This window comes from Passer domesticus, chromosome 14 (genome assembly GCF_036417665.1).
Source record: "Passer domesticus isolate bPasDom1 chromosome 14, bPasDom1.hap1, whole genome shotgun sequence".
In the NCBI taxonomy this organism is placed as follows: domain Eukaryota; kingdom Metazoa; phylum Chordata; class Aves; order Passeriformes; family Passeridae; genus Passer; species Passer domesticus.
The window spans coordinates 8,312,339-8,330,583 of NC_087487.1; the positions used below are offsets into that span (position 1 = coordinate 8,312,339).

Below are 18,245 nucleotides of genomic sequence, written 5' to 3' on the forward strand. Positions count from 1 at the left end.
GTGCAGGTGACAGAACAACAGTGACAGGAGAAAGAGCAGCAAAACTAAAAGGAAGAGAAGGTATATCATTGGCAACAAAACCAAATCAAGCTAATGCCTTCTCAAAGCAAGTTGGGTGCAATAGAGTGACTCATTAAATGAGCTGAAGTAATTTGACAAAAGATACATATAGATCAGTCTATTCATAAAAAGATCTCACTGTCATACTTTGCAACTGGAGTCTATCCCAATACACAAGTATTGTCAAAATGACAATGGTAAAATTCTGCCTATCCAGTAAATATTTTGATTCCTAAAATGTGCTGGTACTGCAGGTTCAAACTTCTATTTTTAGTCTTTCCTACAATTTTTGTGCTGCATCTTCCAGCCTGGGATGAAGAAGCGTGGCCAAAGCAAATTGTAGCATTTGATTGTTGCAAAATAGAGCTCATCTCTGAAACCTGAGTTTTCAGAGAGTCCTGAAGCAGACACAAATCACAGGGTTGAAATACCTGGATTTTCTGCACGCCATAAATTCTGCCTTTTGCTGAACGCTGATGCACTTCCCACGGGGAGCATTGGCTCGTACTGTTGGCTGAATCTCACACACAGAAAACCTAAAAAATGTTGGTGCCTTGTGAAAGCACCAATGGTGAAAACATGGTGAAGGACATGCTTCAGGCCTCATTTAAGTGATGTGATGCCCTATGAATCTCATCTCAGTAGAGGACCTGTCTTCAGAAGGGGTGTAATCGATAAATCACGTGCCAATTGTATTTATTCAATATGTCAACTTGCACTCCACTCTGGAGTGCCTGGGCCAGAGGGATGGTGCTGTCTTTGCTGCACCTCTCACGTTTGTGATGCTCAGCTGGGGTCTGCTGTTTGGCAGCTCAGTGAACCACAGCTCCACCACTTCCTTCCAGAGGAGGAGGGCAGCTGGAAGGAAGGAGACAGTGGGAAATCCCACACATGGGAGGCAGGGTCTGTGAAACTCTGAAGCAGGATGCAGAGTGCTGCTTTCCAGGGACAAACAAGTCATGCCCTATTGCCCAAGGAGAAAGGACAGGCTGTTGGTCTGGGGTCTCCTGGAGCTGTTGGCTAAATCAGTTCAGTGCTCTGAAAATCTGAACCTGTTCCTGACAGTGCAGTGCTGGTACTTTTGTTTGGCACGTGGCAAGTACACAGTGAGAGCAGGAGGTCCAGGCATCTTAGAACATATCCAGAAATAAGAGCTATGCTGTTGGGAGATTTTCTCACTTTCTACTGAAGTATGTTAATAAAGACCTGATACAAGGCACACTGAAGTCCAGGGCAGATATTAATCTGCATTTGGTGTGCTTTGGCTTGAGTTTTAACATTCTGCTCACTATTTCACATTTTCTTTCCACATTAAACAAACACCAACATCATCCTACCTTGCCTAGAACAGCCTGCTGCCCCTGCTGTCGACCCAAGCTCCCATCTCAGGGCTGCTCCCTCCCTGCTGCAGGTGCAGCCCATTTCTGCAAGCCCTCTGAAAGATTCACCCTATCTCCATGCACAGTTTGAAACATCAGCAGACCAACCAGTAAACCAGCAAGGCTTAAAAATAGCTTTCTGCAAATTTAAGAGGTCAGAGAGCCTTTTTTTAGTTTAAAAAGAGAGAAATCAAGTCAAATAAGCCTGAGAGATTTACCTTACATTTAGACCTGGACTATGGTTAGTGCTGTTTTTCCTCTCCATTCTCCTGCACACATATGGTGGCAATGGGAGGGAGGGAGAAAGGGAGGGGGGTGGGGGGTGGGGAAATAAAAGCTGTAAGAAGTGTAATTGATGGCAATAGAGGACAAAATGTGTGCACCAGATCCAGACACTCTCCAAAATGTAATCCTTGTTTGTCTATATGATGGGAATAATAGCCTTCCTCACAGCAGTACTGGGAAGGTCAATAAATAGTTAATGCTGGTCTAGGGAAATGCACAATGCCTGCAGTGTAAATCAGAAGTAACCCATTGAAATGCTTGTAGGTACATTTGGATAGACCCAATGTAAAAATGGACAGATGCAGTTTCTTAAAAGAACAGTTCTGGTTATCCTGTAAACACTTAAGATTCTGTGCTGCTGTAAATCTGCATCATTTCATTGACACCACTGGAAATACATCAGTTTAAACAAGAACAGGCTCCAGCCACTGATGCCTGCTGGCCACATAGCCTGGCACACCATGCCTGCAGCTTTCTCTTTCCACATTTGCCTGATTCAGCCTTGAAAAATTCCCACTTTAGAGTCCCCACTAGCTCATCAGTACTGTGTTTCCAATAAATCAGAGTAGGCAATACAAATGTGGGGGTTAGGTTTTAAATGTTCACATATTTTTTAACTCACATGCCCACAAAGTCCCTTACTAGTGTTGCACAGCTATCCTGGAGAAAATGCCTTCTCCCTGCCCCCAGAGCCAGCTTCTTCAAAGGAAAGCACACACAGCCTCAGTGCACACAGCTCTCACCATCTCAGAAGGATGTCCATGATGCTTTAAACCAGCTCATAACATTAGAGAGTAATATAACAATTTCTGTGACGCAATAAATTCTAGTCAAGAAAACAAATGCTAAAGGATTATAACTAAACTGGAGCAACTGTGAAGGGTGTTCTGTGGAGACAAGGTGTGGAGGAAGCATTTCACTTAAAGCCTCAGCAGTGCTGAGTTCACCCATACTCAGGATACCCAGAGGGGCAGCTTAAGGCCCACAAAAGGCATTTTTCCCACAGAGCAGGCCAGTCTCTGAGGAGATAAAGGAGTAAAAATTCCTGTGAATCCAAGCTAGGGACTGTTGTAAAAGGAGGATAAGGAGAGTATAAACAAATTGGAGTTTCTCAGCCCAAGCAAAGCCAGTGAGTGTTCAGCCCCTGTGCCTGGGTCAGCCCCCATAGCCTGGAAAAATGATTAACCCCCACAGATCTTCTGAGGGCAGAGAGGAGTGCTTTCCAGGGGGTTCTCCTCCTCCCCTGTTCCCTGAGTGGAATTTGCCTGTCTGTATTCCCTCAGGGAGTGGCAAGGGGGGGTTTGCACACGTGAGTGCAGAGATACAGATTTAAGATGTTGTGATCTCCTAAAAGGACAGCAAGGCTACATGTTTTGCTTGCCAGGCCTGTAGGCTGCTGCTTGATTTTGGCTCTCCTGCTCAGGTGTATGGACTCTGAGGAGAGGATGAGAAGCAGGTATCAAGTAACTTAAAGGTGTTTTCCACAGAAGCTGCCTGCAGTCAAACCTCTTGTCAGTCTTCTGCATGAAAAAGTGAGATTTTATTTACAGACATCAGTCCATACCTGCTAATGTCCTTCTTTCCCTGCCATGCCATTGTGTTTGCTCTCTAACTGAGTGTCACTGCTGCTCTGGCAGTCTCAGGTGAGAGAAGGATGAGGAGGATGAAGAGCAGTGAGAAGGTGAACCCAACCTCACCTACACATGGGCCAAGGGGCTCAACCAGGGCATCACTGCCCAGTGGAGCTGGCCATGGAGCCAGGGGGAGGCAGCCCAAAGGACATCACTCCCCAGCTGAGGAAAAGTGAGGCCACCAGCAGCAAAAGTTTGCCACCATCACAACTTCAAGGCACCAGCTGGGGAGGAAGAGCATCCCCTGGCTCACTCGGTGCTTGCCTCCCTGTGGAGAAGGACAGGCCAGATTGCTTTTTGTGACATGGACACCTGCCTGCTGGAGCTGTCCTGTGTCAAGTACCAATTTCATGTAGGGCTCTGATCCACCATCAGCCAGGAATAACTTTCAATCACTGTGCTGCACTTGGACTGGCAAGTAGGAGGTGGAAAGCACACTGCAACCCTTCCCTGATTCAAATCCTTGGAGCCATCCTGTCCCCCGTGGGCTTTGAAGTTCATAAAGCATGTGTCTATTAAAGCACACAGAGGTTTGCACTCGGGCAGATGCACGTGGAGTTGGGAAGTGTGCCCTTTCTTTGATTGACTCAGAAAAGAAGAAATTTCTCTGACCCGGTAGAAATCAAGGATTTGCAATTACAAGTGGTGTTTACATGCACATCAAACACCTCTTAATGACAGGGAAAAGATCTGAAGGGAAGCAGCAGAGGTTTTCAGCCGAGATGAACTGCTCGAACAGGCAGGGATCTGCCAGCTATCCTGCAGGAAAAGGAAACAGGAGGCAGAAAGTGGGAGCAGGGGCGTGTGTGCTGGGTAGGGAGAGGAAGAAAAGCCTGGCACATTCACCAGTAGCAAATTGGGCTCCCGCATGGTCTAATTCCTGCTTCACCACAGACTGCTAACACAGCTTGGATAAAAAGGGAAAAAGGGAGAAAAAAATCTATTCAGGAGGCTGCAAGAGCACATAGAGTCTGTTCTGAGCTCCTTCCACAGGCAGACAGAAATCAATAAATCAATAGGAAATGTTCGCTGGCTGTAAAATGGGTAGAGAAGCCAGTGTCAAGCTGCTCTAAGATGGATGGACAGTAGGTTTGCAGTTTGCAGAAGGGCTAGAGGTGACTATCACCTTGAGATGGGATCAGCGGCCAGCAGTCCAGCAAGGCTTTGAACCTTGAGTTTATGATTAAGGGCTGGGGCACAGATTGAAACACTCCTGAGTGCCCTGCATAGCCCTGGCTGGCTCTCCTCTCAGCGGCACCGGGGCGCTGGCAGCTGCTGGCGCTGGCCCTGCTGTGCCACTCCATTGAAGTCAGGCTACAGAAGACTGAATAAAAATTGACTAGATGCCTGGTGGTAGTGAGGATTGATTGAAGACGGGCAGGGGTTTTCTACCCCACAGTTGGATTTTTTCCCTTCCTATGAAGGATTTGACATAATGTGGGCAGAGATACTCATTCAGAGCATCGCACCTTCATTCTCTCCCTAACGAGACAAGCGCAGGCACACCAAGCAGTGCCAAAGATGCTGAGGGGAAGCTGGCACGAGCTGCATCCTGCTTTTCTTTCAAAGGCAAAGTATTTGCACGGGGTGGAACAGATGGACTTGCAGAAGCCTCGCTGTGTGTCTCTGTGTGCCCATTCAGGTTCAGAGGGTGGCTGCTCTTCAGTTGGTACTTTTCAAATGCAGAGATGATCTTCACTGTGCTATGGCTCCTGCAGAGCCAGACAAGCAATCTAGCTTCAGGCTTCCTCCCTTCCACAGCATCGCCTCCAGGACTTACATTTCTTTCAGTCTCCATGAACTGCTGCTCACTCCATTCTTTGAAGGTAGTTGGACCTTTTTAACCTCTTGTAACTGAGATTCTGGCTCTCACAGCCCTCAGAAACAATGGATCTGGGGCCAGCTTCTTCCTCTCACCAAAACAGACTGTAATGCCATCATTGCTACCCATGTGTTATCATTACCTCTGCTCACACACTGCTGTGCTCAAACGGGGGATATACACTGACTGTAACAGAATAAAAATTTCTAATCTGGTTAAATAGGACCTGGTGTATTCCCTAAATGCTCTCCTGAAGTAACAATTTTTGCAATGCCAGTAAAGTAATCAAGAATTCTGTTTTCTGGACTGTTTTTGGAATCTTTGTTTCATTCAGACCTACTAATGCCTACAGTGAAACTCCTTTTGGCAAACATGAGCAGGTCTCTGAAAGCCTGAAACTGGGCACTCAGAGTGTAAGAGAGAGTCTAGGGAGTGAGTTTGGATGGGGTAGTCAGTGAGATGCTGTTTGGGGAGTTAAGCAAGAACCAAAATGGGTTTGTTTCACACACTGGAAACTGACTGTGAACAGATTTTATTTTGTTGCCTACATATGGAAAAACAAGAAGTTCTGGCAGAACTTGGTTAAGTTTTCATCACAAGAGCCTTGCTTCTGAGAAGAGACCTGGGAGTATCCCAAAACCAGGCAAAAAAAGGGAAAAGACTGTGAAAAGCCAGGTGCTCTAGCACTACCCCCTGCTACAGGTTACACTTACAGGCAGATTAGCTGGCTCCAAAGATGCTCTGATTTATTCCAGGAATGTCTGTGGGAAGCTGCATGGATACCTCACCCAGCAGAGCTTGGCGCTGGGGGTCCAAAAGTCAGACCCTGATTCACTAGCTATGGTTATTAGAGAACCATCAAAGTAAACTTCCCCTCACATTGTTAGTATAAATAATGGTGGAAAAGAGCTAAAATAAAAGATAATAAAATACTTACAGTGGTGAAAGGGAAGAAGGTTTGCTCTCCTTCAATTTCCTGTTAGTTTTCAGATTTAGGGTATGTGATTTGCTGTGGAATCTAATTTTTTACTTGCTGTAAAAAACTAGAAACTATCTTAAGGGGGAAAATCTGCTCAATCTGTGGGTTGGCCCAGTGCTGCTGTTGCAGCAAAGTGGGTTGCCCAGGTGAACCTCTGAAGAAATAATTTGCAATATTTGGAACATAATTGAACCCCACTGAAGTTAACGGGAACTTTGGCCATGAATGGACTTTGACTTGGTACCTTCAGGATAAAATTCCATGATTTTTCTTTTTTACTACTCATGTATTAGTGTCCAGAAGAGATGCATTTTATTGAGAATATATCTCATACTTCTGGGCTAGGTACATCAGTGCTGAGAAAAGCCAGAATTTTCCATGTGAGCACTCTCCCTCTGGTGCTGCCAGTGCAATCCACATGGACACTGCAGTTCTGGTCACTTCCATCTGGAGCAGATGCATCAGCAATTAGTGATGCTTTAATCAAGAACTGAACTTCAGAGTCCTTCACTTTGCATGAGTTCATTCTGTACTTTGCCACTGAATACTTGGAGAAACATGTACTGCAAAACAGTTAAGATTTCATTTTAAAAAATTGCATTTGATGAAGTGGACCGTAATGGATTTTGTGCATTTTGGTCAGCCCTGATATCAGTTTGGGGCTCTTTTCAAATATGTGAATTCCTATCCAGATTTTCTGAAAAACATTCAGCTGCAGCTGGTTATGAGAACCAATATACAGAAATTCAGACCTCTGCAATTAAATGTATTAACAAAAATATAAATCACTGGGGGAAAGGGCTCTACTAGGGAAAATGCAGGCACCTGAAAGTTCAGGTGCAGCTGTTAGGAGACACACACACTGCACAGGGTCTTTGAGGTTGCATGGGTTTAGCCTAGCTCTGATGGGGTGGTAGGAGCTGCTTCTAAGGTAAGGAGACTCTGGTCTCTCTCAAGCACTGCGCGACTGTTTTGTAGATTTTTTTTTTAGTTCATCTGTGGTAGAGTGAAGGACTTCTAATGAAAAATTCATTAAATTTGTTGCTTTTTTTCTGTTTTCAAATCATTTGGAAATAGATGTTGACTTTGATTGATTTGTTAGTGGGTGGAAGTGGTGCTATGCTCTCTGTGCAAACATGGTTTATCCTGTGGCAAGTTTTGCTTTGTGTCTTCACTGCATCTGCTCTCCTTGTTTTTTATTATGAGTGGTGAATTTGGAGTGCCAACCCTAGAACATGCTTTCTGGGTGACTTAAGAGAATTTCAGTTCCCTAGGTGTTTCTTGAAAACAAAATATTTAATTTATATTAAACAGAAGAAATTAATTTAAATTTTTTTTATTATTAGTTGTGAAGCCTTGTTTTTCTTTGCTGTACTCACTCAAACATGAGAGTTCCTCAAATTTAGCAGAAATAATTGTAGATTTAGATACTAATTAGAAAAGAAGCCTATTAAAAAGAGTACTACTGGGAGTAAATTGTTGCTTTTTTTTTTTCTTTTAATAAAATGAAAGCTGTGTGGTTTATTTAAAAATTCTGGTTTCATTCTGAAGCTTTTGTTTTAAAATACTATTAATATAGTCAGTAAAATTCAGATTCTGCTGAACACTTCCATTCTGTTTCAAAAATAGCATTCTTTTCAACACTAGAAATGACTAACAGTACACTTCAGTTCCTAGTCTTATTTTAATGTATAAATAATTCTTAGGAAAGGAAGTAATTTCCTTGCAAAAATAATGAAAGAGGTTTTGTGTCACTTAGTACAAAGAGGAAACAATACAGCAGGAGCAAATATTTCCCCTATTAAGTAACAATGAGTCCACAAAGAGAAATCAGGTGTATAATAAGAAAATGTGTGTAATTCACTCATCCCACTTAAACTTTTTTTTCTTACCTGCTGCAGTTCCCCACTGGCTTCGTACAAACAACAAATCATCCTATTTCTCTCACCTGGCAGCTCTCCCTTTATTGTTGTTTTTCATGTTTTTATCTTTCCTGTTATTTCACTCGTGTGGTGCCTGCAAGTCCAGCAGAGGATTCGTTGTGCGAGGATCCACACAATGTTTCTCCCTGTGTAACACGAGGAAAAACAAAGTGCATCCTTAATTGTGCAGGGGTGGGGGCATCCCCAGCACTTTCAGATTCAAGCCAGGATTCCTTCAGGCTGAGACAACGCTTTCCTTTTGAGCTCGCTCAGCTTCGTGAAGGGTTTTGATAATTCCTTCTCCAGCCTCTCCTGTGGGATGGATGTGTTTGGTACCCGAGACCTGCACGCAGCAGGCCCAGCTGGAGCAGAGCCCAGGGCTGGCTCTGTGCTCTGCACGGGGTGCTCCTGCTCCCCACAGCCCACCCTGGGGACACGGGGGACAGTGCCAGCCCCGTGTCACAGCCAGCCATGGCTCACAGGTGTTTGGCCAACAACGGCTCCGGTGCGCGCCCGGCGCCGTGCCGTGCGTGTCTGCAGGCAGAAGCAGGAAACTGGCTGAACACTGATGTAATCATAAAAAACGTGATCTTATCAGGGTATATCTTGCTGATAAGGACCTACTTTCGATGTACAAATGGTTGGGCATTGCTGGTAACACAAAGGCCAGAAACACAGCAGCCTCCCCACACAATGGGGGTGCCATGCTTGTGCCTAATAACATTTAATGCTTAGACAAGCAGGCAGTGCAAAGCCTCTCCCCTCCACGTTTCCCTCCAGCTCCCCTCCCCCAGACCCTCCTGCCACTTGCTGACGCCATTTGCCTGGGACTGGAGGTGTCTGTGAGCTCTGAAAATTGGATCACAGGGATAGCTTTTTGCCGGCCCCGGTCACGCTGACGGCAAGACTCGATCGATCAATACTCTGTGTGACACTTTCAGAATTCATTGGAAATGATGTCCTTTTCAAATGACACCCACATTTTATCGAGGGCAGCTCCAACAGCAAAGCACCAAGTGTGTTTTTGCAAGATACGTTTTGTTAGTAGTAAACTTTGCTTTATTTGTGAGGCTCTCTGTATTTGGGATTTCTTCATCCCTCCCTTCAACCTCCCTTTTGAAGAGGGCAGAGATTTAATCTTTAAAGGTAGCTTTGTAGCCTGACATTTAGAGTGTGAGCTGTTCCTAAGCCTGATGTTTATTATGACATATGGCCTCTTCATGTAAAAAACAGTAAGCTTTGGGGGAGAATTTAAAAAGTAGCCTGAAGCTCATAGCACACAGCTAAAAACTGATTCACAATTTTATCCAAAACATTATGACCTCTGGGTAAAACTATTGCTCCTCTATGGATTCCCATGAAACCACTTGGCACTGCTATCTTGAAGCCAGTTCCTGTGGGTGGGACTACACAGGCCATTCAAAGCAACCCTTCAGAGCCATTAATTGCTCATGTTGACAGGCAGCAAAGAAGAATGGTGCTTGCAGCTGGAGGCTTCAGGGATAAGACACAGAGAGAAGGAGAAATGGGGGAATCGTTGGGAATCTCTTTTGAAGGACTGTCAAAAATAAGTAACCTTTCCATTGAATGTCAATATTGAAAAAAGATCTTTAGTCCTTATATTTTGTGACTCCAAAGTAAATAGCTCTGGTTGCTCGAGAGGCTGAAAAGCTGTGTACCAGGCAGCCTTTGGGGACTGCACAGCAGGGACTCAGAGGATCCAGCCTGGGCTTTAATTTTGCCCTTATCAAAACTAAAGCTAGATGTATCATTTGGACTTAGACTTAAGCCGACCCAAAATGAACAAAAGGTTTAGCCTCGATCAACTTTGTGAGGAGAAAAGGAAAAAGCAATTTCCCAAAATAAATCCTGTGTAATTTGGGATTTACAACATTCATCAAGGTGCACAGTGTCTTTGAAGTGGTGAGTCTGTGACCACATTAGCACGTGTGTAGTCCTAAAAAGAAGCAGAAAAATTAACAAGGCATCATTTTTTGACTCAAGACAGCTGCAGAGTACAAGTGGGGAAGCTCAGGGCAGAAAAGCAGTTAAGGTGGGAAGAGGCTTTGCAAATACACATTTGTGTTTTCACTCTGTGTGCACATCAGGCAGGAGAATTCTCTTTGCACCTCATTGCTGTGACACTCTAATATGTGGGTTTTGTCTAACTGGGGTAAAATCTTTCCTGGGCTGTAGCTAGGGCACCACTGCCAGTCCTGCACTGACTCTCTGATACAGTGCATTTTATGAAAGTGAAAATAAACGTTGCAAGGTCCAAAAGTTTGTGATAGGGGGAAAGAGAATATCAGAGGTGGACTATGGACTTATTAATCTGTTCAGTTGCCAGGAAACATCAAAACTGTAATAAATTATTAGATAGCAGTTTATAGGGAAGTTTTCAGTTGCTAATCCTGCCCTCATAATAGCACCTAATAGTTTCATTTACTTTGTAAGGAATGTGGCCTGGCAAACTGGGTAACTGCTATTCTGATTTATAACATGGGGCTTGAATGGGACAAACTAAATACAGAGATTAGAGTGACTACTGCCTGATTTTAGAAGTTAATTCCTATAGGTCTCCATGCAGAAGTAGCACAGCTCATTGGGAAATATACCATGTGAGCTCTGAGTGAGGAACAGCACACTGAGCTAAAATGTTTGGGCTTTTACTGCAAGGAATGGAGGCCAATGCTTCTGGTTCTGGTCACTGCCAAGTAAATGGAAGCTTGTCCAGGTGAGGATTTACTTGCTCTGGACAAGCATCTTCAGACTGAACACTGGTATCAAACATTGCAGCCAGGGAGTGTTAATAGTTTATTGTTCAGTGCAGTTACAAAAGATGGGTTTAGTCCCTATCCCTTAGTTTAATCTCTTCATTAACTTTACTTTTGGCTTCAGAAATCTGATTCAGCTCTTGCTGTTAGAGACAGCCATCACTTCCTAACATCAGGATAACATCAGGAATATCGTTCCTAACCTGTATCCAATGAAGCAACAGAAAGGGATATATTAGTTTAGTCAGGTTTTCTAAAACAGATGTAAAAAGGCCACATGTCATTGCCAAACTGGCTAAGGAAATAATGAATTTGGTGCAAGGCTGAAATACACTGGTACACACCACAAAAATGCTATTGGGGTCTCTGCTTCTGACCACACTGGGAGAAATGGGTTCAAACAAATGCCGTGGCTCTGCAACTCCTACTGGCTTCAGCTTCTATTAAAATCAAGAACAGTTTTACTATTAGCTTAAACAGATTCAAGGGAAGGTTTAGCACACCAAAAGTGGTTCTGCAAATATTTGCTTTATCGTGACAGCTCTGTGGATTTTATATACTTTTAAATATTTAGGCACTTTTTTGTACTAGAATCCTTAAAATCTCCAAAGATGCTGTCAGTGAAAAATCTCTTGATTTTTGCCCCCTGTATAACTCACCAAAATGTTGTCAGCAGAGTGAAGCTTTCAGCCTTAAAGTCCAAGGAATCTTTTAGTCTTGCTGAGGTTTAATGAGTTGGGATTCTAAGCTGATTCAGCTCTTAAACAGTCTGATCATTAGTGCTGTATCATCTGTCACCTTTGGGTGATAATTAGAAAAAGAAAGTCAATAACAATAGTACATAACACTACTTTACCAAGATTTAAACAAGTTGTAATATTGTTGAACATCTATTGATGAGTCCAAATGTGCCACAGGCTATTGAGCACAAAGAGTGCTTTGATGTGATGTTTTCCATTATTAATTTGATGTGGTGGAGTTTGTAGAAGTGAGAACATTTGTTTTCATTTTATTACATGTGGGAAGAGATGAGATACTTTACATATTCATTTTCTTTCCTTCTATTGTTTATGCCACTAATGCTTTTGAGGACCATGCCCAGAAGAAAAAGAGGGAAAACAGTTAATCACATTAGACTGTTTGTTTACTGTATTTGTTTTGATTTTGAATTGTATTGATTTATTTGACCTCCAAAATATACATCCTATAGGAGTGTTAGCAGCCCCTAGATGACAGGAGGAAGTCTGAGCAGAACTGGTTTTTCCCCAGAATAGCAGCAGCTCTCAGGAGCTCAGCAGAGTGCTGCAAAGATGGCCAGGATTCATTAGTGCATCACTCACAGCCCGGATGTGGGGCCTGAGATACCCCAGGAATGCAGTGGGCACTTACAGCTGCTTCCTGACCACTTCCTCACCTGCCCCAAGTTCTTCCTCCAGGTCATTAAACTCATTTGTAAAGAGCACAGTTATGGAAATCTCTGAAGAGTGAGCCTTTTGGAGTCTCTTATTGCTTTGTTTTGTCTAATTAATCCCCTAATGAAAATTTTTCCCTTCCTCTAGTCCGTCCTTTTTAAGCTTTCTGAAACCACAATATGTTAACACTTCAGCCATGGGTCTGCAAAATGCAGTTTTGCTTAGCTGATGTGTTTCAGTGATTTAAACAGGAAAGCTGTTAAGCCAAAAATAGAGCTATGTACATAAAATATCCAAGCATAAGAGAAAAATACCTTTGCAGATTGACTAGGCCCTTTTAAAGAAGCACAACAAGCTCCATGTCTGGAGTTATCTGGTTGTAGCACACCTAACTTAGTTTCAAGAGATTCAGACTTTCTTTTCTCTTTTTCCCTTAGCAGTTAAATGAAGATATTTTATTTCTCCCTTCTCGTTTTTAGAAATAATAATATCAGTCCTGCTTTGGACCCTGGAAAGCACCACATCAAGCTAAATCATACAAATGTTTTGTGTGAGTGTGGGGTGCTTCTTAGGGGTGAATGGCATTTAAGAGCCACAGATAGCAGTGGCATAAATTCTAAGCTCCAGGGGTTTAGTTATGAAATCCAGTTGTATTTTGGGCAATAACCACCCATACTTCATCTGTTTTCCAAGGCTGCTCAGTACAACTGCAGCTAAGCAATGGAACAGGGACACACAATGGCTCAGTTAACATTAATAGAAAATTAAAACCAGGAATTTTTCACATTAATTGTTGGAGCACTACATGCTGCCATTCTCAGTATGAGATACAAGGGCTTTACATGGATCAATTACAAGGGAAGCCAAAATACAAATGGAACCCAAGTTCAGCCTGGGTTTTAAATTCTCCAAATATTTGGGATGCATAAAGTATGGGTTCTCCTTCCATTTCATCATTTCCTTAAAACAAAACAATGCCTTTCATAGGCACTGGAGAGATGTGAAAGATGGAGTTAAAAGCTGCTTGGTTCTTTCTAGTAGTCAAATGTCCAGATTTAGTGAATGGAGATCAATGAAAAGCAGGAACTTGCATCAGTAAACTACAAACCATAGAGATTCCAGCTTTGGTTATCTACAAATCTCAGTGACACACAGCCTGCTCACATATGCCTCCACACACAGGAGCAGGGCAGCACAATTTCTTGCCAGCCCTCAGCTCTAGCAAGTGCCATTTATTACACAGCATGCTGAGACATTTCCCAGGCAAGGCATCCACTGCTAAACGTGGCTGCAAAGTCCACTCCTCACACCAGGGGCATGAAAGATGATTGGATTCTTCTCCTGATAAGTAAACTCTACATAATCCTCAGGGATGATAAACTGTCTAAAGTCCAGAATCTGGGTCAGATTATCAGTTACGTCTACAGCAGTTACACCAGTAATGAATTTGGACCTCAGACTTGAAAACTCACAATATTCTTTGATGTGTATAACTTCATTTTGACATACACATAAAAAGTTCAACTAAGTTTGTGAAAATGCACAGAAAACCCTTCATAAAGCTGAAGCATCTCCATTTCCACGCAAGCCAAACTTAACCACTCAAAATAAATCAAAATATATTTTAAATAATATTATTGTAGGAAGTTCTAACCTGCGAAGGTGCCCAGCATTAGATTATACAGCATCATAGTCTTCCTTGTTATTGTAAAATAAATAAAGTCTTTACTCTTCACAGCTCAAATTTTTATACTTAGACACACCAAACTGATGACCCTTATATTATCCTGAGCCCTCAACAATAATTCAGGATTATCTTTTGTACCAGCTGAAGACTTTCCTGCTGGAAAGCTTTGCCAGGAGCCAGGCTCAGCCAGTTGCAGGGTGAGGAGCTGCCCTGGCACGAGGTGGGAGTGGGAGGGTGGCAGGGCTGCACGTGCTGTGCTGTGCTGTGCTGACCTCCTTCCTCCTGTGGCTGATGGAGACCCCAGGTCACCTGCAGCTGCTTTACAGGTCTGCCTTTCACAGCTCTTGCTGCTGTGGCTAAAGCTCAGCCTGAATGTGAACCTGCTGTACCCAAGTGAAACAGGCAAAGTATTTCTTACTGGGCTGGATAAGGGCCAGGACCCTTGGAAACCTGCTGCAGTCTGTAATCAGCTCAGCAAGTTCATTCCCTTTGCAACACCCACCTGCCTTGCCAGGGCAGCACTGGGATGTGGTTCCAGGGTAAATAGAGGCAGGCTCTTCAGGGACCTGCTGGCAGTGCCTTCCTCTGGGCACTTGGTTGGTGAATGTCTGCATTCACAGGCACAGCACCAATGCCAGTGTAGCAATCAAAGCTTTCCAGATATGTGAGAGTTTGCCTTAAGTAAATGTCTTACACATGTATTTACCATCCATAAGGTGTTCTGTTTGTGAGTTTTGCCCCTTGCCACTTTTCCCTTTTGAGAACCCACCAAAGACTCTTCCTGGGACCTGTTCTGCCTCCCCAGCTCACCTCCCAGATGTTCCCAAAGCAGGGGGTGGAACTTGGGATGCACTGCTGGCAGGCAGGACAGCCTCTGCTGCAGCTCCCCAAGGCTCTCTGGGGCAGTCTGTGCCCTACAGGGGCACAGGGCCCCCCACAGCAGCAGGGGATCCTTGTCTGAATCAGGCATTAGGTCACTGATGAGTTAATGCTCATACAGGGCTCTCTATTTCCAGTGCTCTGTAAGAAGCAGGGATTATTACCATTAGCAAACAAACATTTCTTTATTGATGTCTGTACTCCAGCTATTCAAGTCACCTTTTTCTCTTCTGCCCACTCCCTTCCTTATCAGTCTGTGGGGCAGGGTTGATCACATGTGAATTAAATGTAATTAGGCTGAAAAGTTGATGATGAAAACTGAAATTCCATCTACGTCTTCCTCCTCACATTTTATTTCACTCAGGAAGTGCTCGAGCTGTTATTGCCCTCTGGGGCTAGCAGAGGTGTGGGTCATAAACTAACTTTAAAAACAATCATTTTTCTGCATTGCATTAGAAATTATTTGGCAGTTCTGTTGATGGACTGAAACAGCTTAAAAGTGAATCTCATCAAGTCCATCTTTATGTCCAGAATAGTATGCAATAAATAGTGTTTTATGGTTTTGCACTGATCTGTGTACTGTAGGAGGACCTTCTTCCCTTGCCTTGCTCCAGGTATCTTTTTCGCTAGAGATTTTTCTTTTGAAACTCTGTGGTTTTTCAGGTAACATTCAGAAACCATTTCTTTTGTTGTTGTTGTTTTTGTAGTTTTCCTTGTAGCTCATTGATTTGTTCAAACCAAAAACTCAAAGCCAATCTCTGAGGCTGTCAGCCTATTTAGCTGTGGAGGAAAGTCCACCAACTTCTGTAAATAGAGATGATAGCGTGTGGCCCAGAGCTCAGCCCCAGCTCCAAATACCAGAGTGCTGAGCTCAGCCCCAGCTCCAAACACCCAGGGGGCTATTCACTTCTCATGGGACCACAATAGCCCATGGGACCCCTTCCCTGCAACTCCTGTGGCTGAGCAGCCATCTGCAAGTTGTAGTGCAATAGTCCTCACACCTCCTCTTTTATTGCTTCATATTAAAATTGCTATTGCCAGCAACACTTTGTAAGGCAATAAGCACACTGCAAGCTCTGAAGTTTTTTTTTTTTTTTAAGTTGATTCATCTTAAAAATCTGACCCGTTTTTCAAAAAAAGTAACCAACATTTGTACTTGGAATTTTTTTTAAGGAAGTATGGTTAGAAATGCCAAAGCAAAGTTTAACCAAGGGGTCATTCTGTCACTCCTGGGCAAAGGGGAGGGCTCTGCACTGCGGGTGAATGTCACAGCAAAAGCTTTTGGTTTATGATTAAAGCTGAGGAAAGCAGAGAGTGGCAGGTCCTGGGTTTTGTGCTCATTTTCACTGGCTGGCCTTTGCAAGGCTTTGGTCACGGAAATGAAACCTTAGCACATTCTGCCTGCCTGCATCAGCATTATTCTTTTCCCACTTCTGCCACTTCAGAGCCTTTCTTCTTGCCATTAGCAAACCCTCAAGCCCCAACAACTGCCAAAACCCTCCAGGCAGATGAAAGGAAGTGGATCCATTTTCTCTAAACTGGCTCCATGATATTTTTATGAAGAGCTCTTAACAGATCCAACACTTCAGCTCAAGAATACCTTTTGAAGGCCAGCAGAGCCTGTGAGTGGGACAGGGATTAAAGTAATCCCTTCCCCTGCCCCATCTAGAACCTCTCCTGGAAGGAGTTTTATCTGCTCCCATCCTCTCCATGTAGGTCCTGAGCAGCTTTGCTGTTACAAAAGGTCTGCACAGTACCACAGAGCTTCATGCTCCTGTTTTAGAAAAACAATGGATTATAATATATCCTCTCTAAGGTAGGAGGGGCATGTGACCTAAGAGAAACTTTTATACTTTTTTTCAAACCTTTACATTAGTAACTGTGGTGTCTGTGACTACCAAAATGCATTGGTTTTGTTGTTCCTCTGTACTGGTGATGCACAGCGCAGAGAATGAAGACATTGGTGATCAGTTATGCATCAGCTGCAGCTATTAAAATGCAAGGATTTATAAACTAATCATCAGTTAGTTTATAAAGCCATAGATGAAGATGCTGTATAATCCCTATCTCCAGACAGGTTCTAATGATAACCAAGTGCATGGCCTTTTTACACATTTTAAAGAATTTACATTTTTTGAACATGTTCTGAACTGGTTTTTTTCTTAGAATGCCTTTTTCCTGGACTGCCTCTTCTTCTGCCTATGCAGGTAAATGCAAAAAAGGGGAATTTCTGGAGATCTCAATACAGTTCCCATACTGCTTTTTTTTCTTCTTTATCAAACAAAATTTTAAAACCCACTTGGTATGTATTTTCTAATACTCTGTATGAAAACTTTGTCAGCAGCTTCACACTTTTCTTGGCAGTATATATATTCTTGGAAAAGTTTCAGTCTATTCCAGTTGCAGTATGTACACTCCCCCTTAGAGTCACTCTGAGCCAAAGGAGGTGTGAAAAAAGGTACAGATGGCATCAGGCAAGGAAACTCTGTTAAAAAGGGCAAAAGTGAATGTGGGCAGTTGTAAGGTAGGCCACTCAATTTACCTTGCACAGAAACAACCAAGATTTGCAGAGATTGAGTCTAAACAAAGAACCAAGTAGAGAAAAGCAAGAAGTCTGGGAAGCCTTCAGCCACCCTGCTGGCTGCACGCTGCCTAGGCCTGAGTTTGTGCTAGTTCTGTTCTAGGAAAGATTGAAGAAACTCAAATATGCCATTAAAAAAAATTAAAAAAGAAAACTCAAGGGGTTTGTTATGGAGGGAAATTTCAGATTAAATATGGATGCTTTGGTGTCACTCCAGTGACTGATTCCTCTGATACCCATCATTACAGGCAGGGCCAAGGCTGGTGTGCTGATGTCACATCCGTATTTTCTGAAAAATCCCTGAAAAATCTGAGAAACCTCAGAGAAAAATGAAAACAATAATTATCTAATTTGCTTCTCCTGTGTTGTGCTCACATGTGGAATGTGTTTGGAGATTGTTTACCCACAGGTGATTGTTTCATTGGGTTCTGCTGTGAATTGTTTTAACTCAATGGCCAATCAATTCCAAGCTGTGTCAGGACTCTGGAGAGAGTCACAAGTTTTCATTATTATCTCTTTAGCATTCTGTAAGTATCCTTTCTGTATTCTTTATTATAATATAGTATAGTATTCTTTAATATAATATAGTATCATAAAATAATAAATTAGCCTTCTGAGAACTGGAGTCAGATTCATCATTCCTTCCTTCATCTGGGCACCCCACAAATACAATATGGCATCTTCCAAATTTCCTTCCAAAACAAGAGCTCGGGAAGACCCTGGATAAGATAATTTCTTTCACTTGTTTGCTGTTGCTCTCCTCTTGCACACAAACCACAGGGACTAGTTGGGATCTGTGCCCTGCACACACAGCCCATCAGCATCACTGTCTTC

At 43.1% G+C, this 18,245-nt stretch overlaps 1 protein-coding gene and 1 long non-coding RNA gene across 6 annotated transcripts in view; one reads left to right on the top strand and one right to left on the bottom strand.

The window, feature by feature from the left end:
- Window positions 1-18,245, top strand: part of WDR72 (WD repeat domain 72) — a 337,194-nt gene that overhangs the window by 276,336 nt on the left and 42,613 nt on the right. The window lies entirely within an intron of this gene.
- Window positions 6,502-14,121, bottom strand: LOC135281012 (uncharacterized). 2 transcript variants are annotated; one of them, XR_010347799.1, is made up of 4 exons: window positions 13,919-14,121; window positions 11,512-11,650; window positions 8,105-8,224; window positions 6,502-6,719 (listed from the first exon to the last, which is right to left on the bottom strand). It is a non-coding gene; the product is annotated as an uncharacterized LOC135281012 (long non-coding RNA). The 2 variants fall into 2 exon arrangements; XR_010347800.1 differs by lacking the exons at window positions 6,502-6,719; window positions 8,105-8,224 and adding an exon at window positions 8,997-10,035.